This window comes from Aythya fuligula, chromosome 13 (genome assembly GCF_009819795.1).
Source record: "Aythya fuligula isolate bAytFul2 chromosome 13, bAytFul2.pri, whole genome shotgun sequence".
Lineage (NCBI taxonomy): Eukaryota > Metazoa > Chordata > Aves > Anseriformes > Anatidae > Aythya > Aythya fuligula.
The window spans coordinates 15,399,907-15,410,417 of record NC_045571.1 but is presented as its reverse complement, the minus strand read 5'-3'; positions in this window follow the sequence as shown (position 1 = coordinate 15,410,417).

Here is a 10,511-nt window from a genome sequence, read left to right as displayed (position 1 = left end):
TTTTTAAACTGTGTGGCAGTTTTTGTTGTTGCAGCATTTAAAGTATCTAATGAGAAGTCATTGTGCTTGGTACTATACACCTGATTAAAAAGAGAATAGAGATAAGAAATAGAGGATTTAGATTTATATAACAAATAGCTAGGAAAAAAAAAATCACTCTTTTTTTTTTTTTTTTTTTTTGAGAGTTGTAAATTTAGGGGTAGAAAACCTTACTTAGGAGAAAAACAATTTTATCCATCAAGTCATTAATAATTTCTTTAAAGACAGCTGCTTATCAAAAAAGCTATTCAGTGTGTCTCATTTTGACAGCTGTGACTGAAGTAGTATGATTTCTTTGTCTGTTATCCACTTTTTCTCCTTTTTAAAAAACAGAAACTTCTAGGGCTTCCCAGGTAATCCCTTAGTGAATCCCTCTACCTTTGTGTATGCATGTGAACCAATTTTTCTCATCTTCTATACATCTCTCAGGAATTTTTTTGTCCATTATTTGATAGCTTCTATCCTGCTTTCAGATTTAAGTGAGGAAGGCTTATGCCATGCTTTGTTTTGTTATGATAACTATTAAAAAATGTATCTGAAAAGTCATCTTCTTTTCTCTTTCAAAATACATTCATGTTCACTGGTAATTGAACCAATGGCTTTGGTTATGTTGTTCATAGCGAAAGAGGTGTACACAAAATTAAGAAATAAGATTTGAATCTCTTTAATTCCCTTGACTCTGTAAAGGCCTTTGACTCAATGTCAGACACATTACAAATGCAGAAATCACAGGTCCCAATGTATGGAAGAACTTGATGCATCCTTAGATCTGTCAGCCAAGAAGCAGAGTTCTGTGTTCTTTCTCAAAGTCCAGTGGTGTGGGAATCAGAAAGTGTAAAGTTTCCCTTCTAGTCCTGGATGTGTGCTACTGCACTTGAAGCAGAGGGAGAGAATGAAAAAATATTTTACATATAAACTAAGCATATTTGATGTAGAAGCCTTTTGTTTGTCCTAAATATGTTTATCATATCTCTGAGTTTTCAGAATGTGATTTCCATTCCTCTCTAAATTTCACAGTGTTAGGGTTATTTCCAAATATAGATTTTTAAATGAGGTATTTTACTTATTAGAAATACCGATCTTTCTCTATATTACTTGACTCCCTGATGAAAGGTTAGTTGCATAATCACATGGGTTTGGTGGCTGTGGTACAGTGCAGAGTGTTAAGGATGTAATAGGAAATCAAATAGTTCATTTCACAGTCGTCAAATACATGCTGAGCTGCCTGACTGGTTTATGCTGCTTTATCTTTCAGGACATAAAACCTATTCTTCCTTTATGAAAACAGTACTTTGTGTTAGATAATCATTTCATTTACATATAAAGGTTACACTTAATAAAAATATATGAACCAAAATTGCAACAAAGATACAACATCATAAAACACCTTTTTTTAGTGTGCTGTTTTTTTCCTTGAAAGGCTTCATTGCTTTTAAGACAGGAGATATTGCTTCAGAACTAAAGATTTAAAGCTTTTTTCTTCTGCCTGTAGTAAAAGTAATAAAGCTTTTTATTGTACAAGGACTGTAAATATATTTAGCAATAATTTCAACAGCTGGAAGTGTCTAGTGGAAATACAAGGGTTATATTTACCTAGGCTTGGTCTAGAAATTTCTATAACCTTTTTCTTTCCACCTAACCAGCACTGAACAGTTACTGTTTGTTATCTTGTAAACACTGGAAGACAATCTCATGGAGGAAATGACTCCTTGCAGTTTGAAATAAGATAGTGCTGTAACAAGTTTTTTTGTGATTATTTTCTGTTGCCATCATTTGTTATGATTGTTTACTGCAAATAGACATCACTGGTACATTCTGGTACCTGGCACCCAAAGTCGTGGTAGCTCCTGCAAGGCTCCAAAGCAGTATAGTCTGCTGATGAAGAACTTCAGCCCCCTAGAAAACATACTACAATAAGTTTGCTATCTTAAATAGTAGATATTGTGTAGAAAATCCATGACAACATTAATAGAAGAGAAAGTTAATGTTATGACTAGAAGAGATGACTTTAGGAAGAGTCTCAAAGGACTCTCCGAATAGAAAAAATATCTTCCCATAGCTTTATGGGATCTACTTTGTTTGTAGAATTATTTTTATTATATTTTTCTTATTTAAAATATAGGGAGTACTTTGAGGTAGGTAGAGGCACAGATTTAGGATAAAATTTATTCCCTTTAGAAACAGAGAAAGTTGAGAAACAAACTTGTATCTCTTTTCTTTTTTTTTTTTTTCAAATAGCTCACTGCCTTTCACAATAAATATCTCAACATTGTCAGTGCTTCATTTCTAAATCAATATTAATATATTTCCATTGTTTCTGTATTATACTGTACTCCTGTTGACCTAAGACTGCAAGCAAACTTGCAACTCCTAAATGCTCTGAGGAACATGTACAGAGAGACAAGGGTACTCTCTAAGCGGTGAAGGAGTGTATCTTTCAACTCCATTTTAGAAATAATGGTAATTCTATCTTCACATGATGTGAAGTAGAACCAATAATTGCATAGTTATAATCATGAAATAGGAACAAAAGGCACCCACAGACACTTAATATTTATGTTGAAAACAGTAGTCGATAGCTTTTTTTGATGAGTACTTTTTTAATGTGTGTTGGAATACCGTAGTGGGATGGATTAGATGGATAAACACTTTCACATATATATTTTTTTTACAGTTGTGTGTTGGTCTTTTTTACAACCAAAGTTTTATGGATGTGGTCTCTTATCCTAGCATTTATGGTTTAGATGTTTCTTGTAATTTCCCAGTTAGAGCAAATGCTGCTGTTCCTGGTGATCTTAAGAATTTTGGAAACTTCAAAGAAATTACTGCTGTGCACAGAAAGAATTGCTGCACAGCTCTTGCACAAAGGGCTCACTGTTTCTGGGCTGTGGTGGACCTACTGCATCTGAATTTCTGCATATAGCTAGCTCAGTTTCAGTGAGACTGACACACCAATATCAGTTTACTAATAGCAACCCAAATATGTTGGATGAATGCATCTATGTCAGTGCTGTACGTTGGATGTTTCTTACAAAAACCATGAGTCCAACTTCATGAAGAGAGAAATGTGCTGACTGCAACACAGCCTGAGTGTCTCCTGGGTCACATACTACTCCTGTACAGTGTTGGGTGACCTACTGTAAAATGTTTATGAATTCTAAAATCCTTTGTTCCTGTAAATCTTCTTTTAGAGGTTTCTGTCCTTCTTAACTGCCATATTCTCTGTCTTTATACTTGTAGATAGAAGAGACCATACCAAAGCATGAAGCTTTGATAATACCACAAACATTTCTCTCAAGACATTTAAAATTTTATCTCGTAGTATTTCAATGTTTGAGATATTTTGAAGAAAAATATTCTTATGTCTCAAAAAGTTTTGAGACAATACTGAAACATCCATCTTTTTAGCAACATTTTGCTGCTAATATAAATTCAGCTCCGTGAATTTAAAACATAAGAAAAATATCCATCAGTCTCTAGAAAATACTTAAAAGTGATGATAGTAAGAAGGAAATGAACTGTGTATTTTTTTTTTTAATAAATACAAATAGGCCTACCAAACATACAAGAGTAATGGAAGGTATCAAATCAAGGAAAATGTTGCTCTACTGATAGGTAGTCGGGTTCAAGCAGTAGAGTTTGCCAGTAAGGCCAAGAGACAGCAAGTTACAGAATTTCAGCATACTAATAGCAATCTGTGGGATCTTCTTGTTGAGTATGGTATATATAGTTTCAGGAAAGCTTTAGGGCATTGTAAAACAAACTTGCCAGGTCTGGAATTTAATTTTTGTAAAGATTATTTCATGAACAAAGTCTGCTTGGTTAGGGTTTTGTTTTATTTGTGGTTTTGTTGTTATTTTATTTCTTTCCTTTTGAGGAGTCACTGGTTTAAGATAACTTAAAATGATACGTATATAGTAATGTATGTGAGATTTGAGTGTTTTGATACCCTGGTCTTTAAAACAGTTAAATTTAGAAGTTTGATGGAGGAATCACACATCGACTTTCAGTATAAATGCTAGCTGCTTCTGGAATCTCTGTTAAAACATTCTCACATTGGAGAATTACTTCATTTTCTTCCCTATTATTTAGGATATTAGTACTGTGGATGAGTTTCATGTAAAGATTAGGCAGACTGCTTAGACCTGTTGCCCACTTCTGTTTCCACAGAGAGGTTAGTAACCATTTGACATGCTGTTTCTGTTACTTGAGGTGAAAAGCAGCACTGAACTACTGCATAGTTAAAAAAGGAGTTTGCACTCAGTAAAATGTTGGGTTATAACCTAAGGCTTAAAGCCCATAGAGGGTAGGGGATGGAGGGTGGGGCAGGAGAAAAGAAGATCAAACTGAAGAAAGAATTTGTAAAATAATGCATAACTGTCATTTTAGAAATTACTATTAAAAGAGATTCAAGCAGCTTCTAGATATTACATCTTGCTATCAGTGCTAAATGGTTTGGTAGTTGGTAGCAAACAGTGCATCTGAGATATCATTCATCTCTAAATAAAGATACTTGATGGCATATTTCAGTAGGAAGTAGTAGAGGACTAAAGAAGGAGACATCAGTAGTAATTAGATATGTAAGTTAGTTTATTGTAAGCAAGCATGAGCTTGTGTATTTAAAACAAGGTATCTCAGTAGCTGACAAAGTTCATTTACCTCTGACAGATTGCTGTTCCAAAGCTATCAGAGCTGCATGTCATCTGTTAAACAAATTATCAAATATAAAACATTGTATTATAAATTTGTACCTTAAATCTGTGGTAGGATTTACTGGACATGTTTGTAGGAAAAATGTATACTTGACAAAATCATTTTTCTGTTATCCTTTGGGATCAACAACTGAATTTAGTTTTTCTAAAACACAATCAGTTGTTCAGCTGGTAGAAATTGTCAGTGATGTTACTACAATTGGATCTGGTATATAAAGAATTTATGGTTCTGAGTCTAAAACCCCAAAGTTAAGTCTGATGTCTAACTGGATTTTTTTTATTTTTTTTAACTAATGCAATGTATTATATCATAACATGATTTAGGTCTTCATTTTGGGTACCAAGAAGCATAAAGACATTTTCCCTTTGTTACAAAATAAAAGGGGGGGGCTCTAGTACAGCCTTGGTTTGTATTGGTATTCCCTGAATTCCTGAAGTGAAAGACAACAAAATAACAAAAAGGAAGATTCATTTTTATAAGCAGAGACAGCTTAGCTGTAGTTTGTAATACTGCAATCGGTAGAGTTTAGGTTAAGTCTATTACAGGGCAAAAACTGGCAAAAACATGATACAGCTACAGCCCACCTCACCAGAGAGAACCCGTGGATTTTGAAGTGACTGAAGCAGTTTACAAACAAAACAAAATAAAACAAAACAAAACACGCACACAATCACAAGTCCCCAAAGCCTTCAGAGAAGTTCAGTGTAACGGGGCTTTAGAAGTAAGTTTCACTACTTATGCACAGACTGACTACTCAAAATGTATGAACCTTCACTTCTTCTAATGCTTTTAATTTTTCCTTCATAAAAGTAAATTAAAGTTTTAAAATGTAGTAGTTGAACACAACATAATTTAAGATAAAGTGTTGACTCGGAATGTACTTTGTTAGAATAGCTTAATGTACTATTTGGATTCATACTGAATCTGTTTTGTGTACATGGCATAAACATTTGCGTATGCTTTTCTTAAAGCAAACCTTGCTGTGATCTTTGCTTTATATCCCAGACAAATCTGGTCGCTCACAGAATGTAGATATGAGAACACAAACTCTTCTATTAGTTTGAGTATAATTAGATGTATTCTTTTCACTTGGAGACTTTTCTTCTGTTTTCTTTGATGGTCAGCATCTCGGGTCTTGCAATTAATGATCAGTCTGAAACTACAGAGATTTTAGAATCATGAAGTAAATATTAATATTGACACTGCCAATATATGCTGTTACAGAAATTAAAGGTGAGAATAATGCTGGATTCCAAGTTCAGAAGTAATGGTTTCATTTATTAAAGACACATTTTCTAATAGTGATTTTGGTATTCACAACAAGAGAGCAATGTGCTGTATTCATAATGCCTATCTAGGCTGTACTTCCATGCTTTGAAAGTTTATGCCCTTTAATGTGGGGATTCTATCTGTCTTTGATTTTGGGTTGAATTTAGCAAGTTTAGGACAGTCTGATAAATTCAAAGGAAATATTTCAATGCTTGTTCTTAATGTTCATGTTGAAACAAAGTGAAAGTTTATCCCCTCCCTAGGCAATTAGTTTTTAGAAGAGGATGCAATGAATTAAAGACAAGAGAAAGAAATGGAGATAGTTTTCAGAGAAAATATTTTATATAAAATAGATATTGCAACAGTTAGTCATTAAAACAGCAGTAATAAAATTATATTTATAGCTGAATAAGGAGTCTCAGTGTGATTAAGATATGGAAGTAGCTAATTGGAACACTGAGATATTAGGAAATTGAAGTGATGAAAAGTATACAAGTGAAAACAAAAGTGCATAAAAATTAATGAGGAAGTGGAAATGAAGGAAAATAACATAGTGAGTAATGAATACACACATAGCTTGTAGACAAGAATACTGAGGCCATTGGATCAAGTGAATGGATATTCAATGCCTCAGAGTGGGTATTTTTTCAGAAACTTTGCAAAAGTACAGAATTGCTTGATTTTATTGCTGTAGAGAATGCTGGCTTCTTCTTTACCTGATTTATTATGTTTTTTCTACAAGGTATGTTTGCTGTCAGTGGAGGGAAAGTTGCAAGGCTTTTATTAGCCTGTCCACAGCCTGTGATGTCCCAGGTATTTCCACGCTGCTGCTGCTAAAGGAAGCAGCCCTACCCTGCTCTCACCCACCAGGGAGACTCTGTGTCCCCCTGTTGTGGTGGCACAAATGCTATGTGCTGAAGAACCAGGCTAGAATTTGTCTGAATTAAAACAGCCTTTGCTTTTAGTGGGGGAGGTGGGACTGCCAGCATTGTTTTGTTGGGCTGTCTTTTAGTCTGACTAGTTCTCTGATGCAGCTTATTGAGGGGAGGATGGTGCATTGTCCCATAAATATTTTTGCGGGGACAAGGAAGGTGGCAGCACAAGTTCTAGAACAGGCAGCTAGCTGTGGGAGAAGGTAGCACTGCTTTTGTCATACACAATGTAAAATAGCTTTGGAAACTGTCCCTAATTTCATTTTCAAGTTCCATTTACCTTCTCTGATTGCAAAGTAGAGCTTTCCGTGTACTTTTATGACTGGCAACTGCCTCATTCTGTGCAACTCAGATCTCCATTGCCGCCAAAGCATAATATATTTCCAGTGCATGGAATTGACTGCTTGTTGTGGGACCAGTTCAGATAGATTCAAATATTCCTTGAACAACCTGCTGGCCAGCAAGAATGTGACAAATGCTGATGTCATATGCCTGATGTCTCACAATACTGAACATGGCCATGGCCAAGTGCTGTGATTAGATATTGGGATCCCAAGGAAGAAATAAGAATAAATAATTTAGAGTATGTAAGCTAAGGTTGATAACTAACTATGGTACTCTCCAGAATGGATCCAAGTACCTACATGTACATCAAACTAGATGCAGTCATTGATAGATATTATCTTTGAGCCTCTGTGCTCTGATGATAAAAACAGGTTAGTTTTTATGATAGTATTACTTCTCATTTCAGGTTCATCCTTCCAGGTAACTAGATGTTTCCACTTAACTGTTATTCTGTTTTATACAGAATTGTCTTATTCTCCTCAATATATGTAGGTGGAAAGGCTAAAAAAAAAAATACTTTCTTACTGCATACTGGGTTAAACATATGAAGTCTCAGTCATTTCTACTTCTTGAACTTAATGCAAGAAAGCAAGGAATTTAGATTTATATGGAACTGTGTCTTTAGTTTTAAAGGATTCTTTCTTTCAATTGAGAACAGTAGCTTTTATCATGACCAACATTTTGTTGTCCAGAAGGTAAGAATATAGTATCTGTCAAAATCTGTGTTTTAAATTTAGAGAGTATAGAAAGTTGTTTTCTAGCAGATGCCATTGCAATTTCTGGAAACTGTCCAACACAAAAACAACTTGAGTGTGGTCACATGGCTGAGAGTAAACAGCATCATAAATTCTGTACACCTCCACTTTCTAGTTACTCTGTTATACTTCAAGTAATCACAATGCTGTGTATTTTCTTTTGAGTGGGAGAGAAAATTGAGTATTCTCTAGCAATATAAATAAAGTCAGAAACTGTACACATAACAAAGGGAGAGGGTGAAATAAACCACTATAGTAGGTGTCTTGACTATCTTTCTTGCTAATTGTATGGTATTAGATCGGAAGGGACATCGAGAGGTTTTTTACTGCCATTCTGTTTGCTAAAATAGGGTGAATAGATCCACATAATTTCAGAGTGACTCTCATCCAGCATTCTCTTAGAGGGACTATACAGCTATCGCATATAGTTCTTTTGATTAGCCATTAGGATTGGGATTTTTTTCCTCTAATATCCAGCTTTGGGCTTTCTTACTATAACTTAAACCTACTGCTTATTCACTGTGGTTATGAAGAACATATCACTGAATTCCTCTCTACAACAGTCTTTTATTTTTCTGAAGACGGCTATAATGTTCTCTCATCTTTTTGTCTCTGTCTTTAGGCAAACTACTGCAAGTCAATTATTCTTTTGGTATAGGCAAGTATTGATTATTTCTAAGTATTTTTTTCCCTAGCACTCGTGCCATTTAAACTGTCTTCTGTTTCAGAGGTAATCTCTACCTCAATAAATTTATCACGTGGAAGTTTAAGGAAAAGCAATAAATAAATAAATAAATAAATAAAATTTAAATGTAATGTATAAATAAATTATGGAAGTCTTTGCAGTGGACATTCCGGAAGCCAAATTATAAATGGTTTCCAAAAAAGGATTAAACACACCCATTATGGAAAATAGTTCCAGATGAAAATAATTTTCCAAATGCACCCTCTAATACAAGAGTTCTGAAATTAGTCATTATACCTTGGAAGGAAGAACAGAGAAAAAAGGCTCATTCTTTACTTGTCTTATTTCTTGTATTCTCTCTCTAGGCATCTGCTACAGGATATTTCAGTGGTGCTCATCTTTCATTTCATTGTTTCATCTATAATAAGCTTAGTATAGAGTGTTTTGCATATGCATTTTATAAATTTGTTGGCTTATTATTTCTGATAAAAGTCATAAAAGGATTATAGGCCTCTTATCTCCTACCAGATTAATTGTGAGCTAAAACAGCAAAGGTTAAGAGGCTTGCCATTTCATTTTTGCTCCTTGCAAATGGCTGTCTGAGACTCTCTAAAAACATTTATCCTTCATCTTGTTCATTCGTTGTTGACCTATACCTTGTAATACAAGTTTCACTCCTTTTTAAGATAGAGAAGAATACATTTTTTTAATTACGAAGCTAGTCTCATTCTTCTCAGTGAGGAAGGAAGTTTCTTGAACCTTTGTTACTTCTTGATTTCTCTTATGTTTTCAGGCAGGGAGTTCCAATTTTCAATTATTCAAAGTAAAAATATTTTGTACCTTTTTTTTTTCCCTGTCCTCCACCTTTTTTTTTTTTTTTTTTTTTTTTTAATTAAGAAATTTGGCTGAGATTTGTTTTTTTGGGGGGAAAGCTAATTTATTCTTTATGAAGTGGATACCATTTGTGGCTTGGTGGATAGTCAATTAATTTAATACTGGTGTTAATATCTATCCCTTTTTCCGTTTCTATTTTCTGACTCATTTTGTAATTTTTTGAGTGCTGCTTATCTTCACTGGGCTTTCAGTGCTGTGACACAAACATAGAATATTATTCTACTTTTATCTGCTTTGGAAAAAGATTGTGTATGTTGATCTGTAATGTTGTCCTTCTCAGAGTAGGTTATCACAGTTGTTTTCTTTGTGGTTTGCAGATAGGAACAAGTGAATAACTTCAGCTGGAGCAGATTGCCAGTTATGTGATAGTATTTTATAATCAACATGCAGTTTTCTCATGTATTAATTGCCAGTTCACTTTAAAATGAAATTAAGATTGGTTTTTGATTTGTGAAGTGTTCCTATGCACATACCTTCAAGAAGTGAAAGAGAGCTGTCATTAGGACTGTGGTACCAGTGCCTCTCGTAGGCTTTAACTGCACTCACTTGCCCCACCTGCGGCCTCCCCATGCCCCTGCCCAGCTTGGGGCACTCTTGGTTCAGGGTGTGACCCATAGGCTCACTCCCTGCCTTGACTGTGTCTCATCACCATGAACTTGCCAGATGAGCTGGACTCTTGGTGACACCTGCTCTGCTCTTCTCACACAGGTACTGTGTCACTGGGCTCTTGCTGGCTCCTGCAGTGGGAAGGCAGAGAGCAGCCAACCCTGGCAATGTTGGCCTTTGAGCATTAGGATAACTGGTGTGTGTTTACGTTTTTGGTGCTGTTACCTGTTACATGCTTACATGTTTTTGAGTTCTCTGGCTCTGCACTTCTGT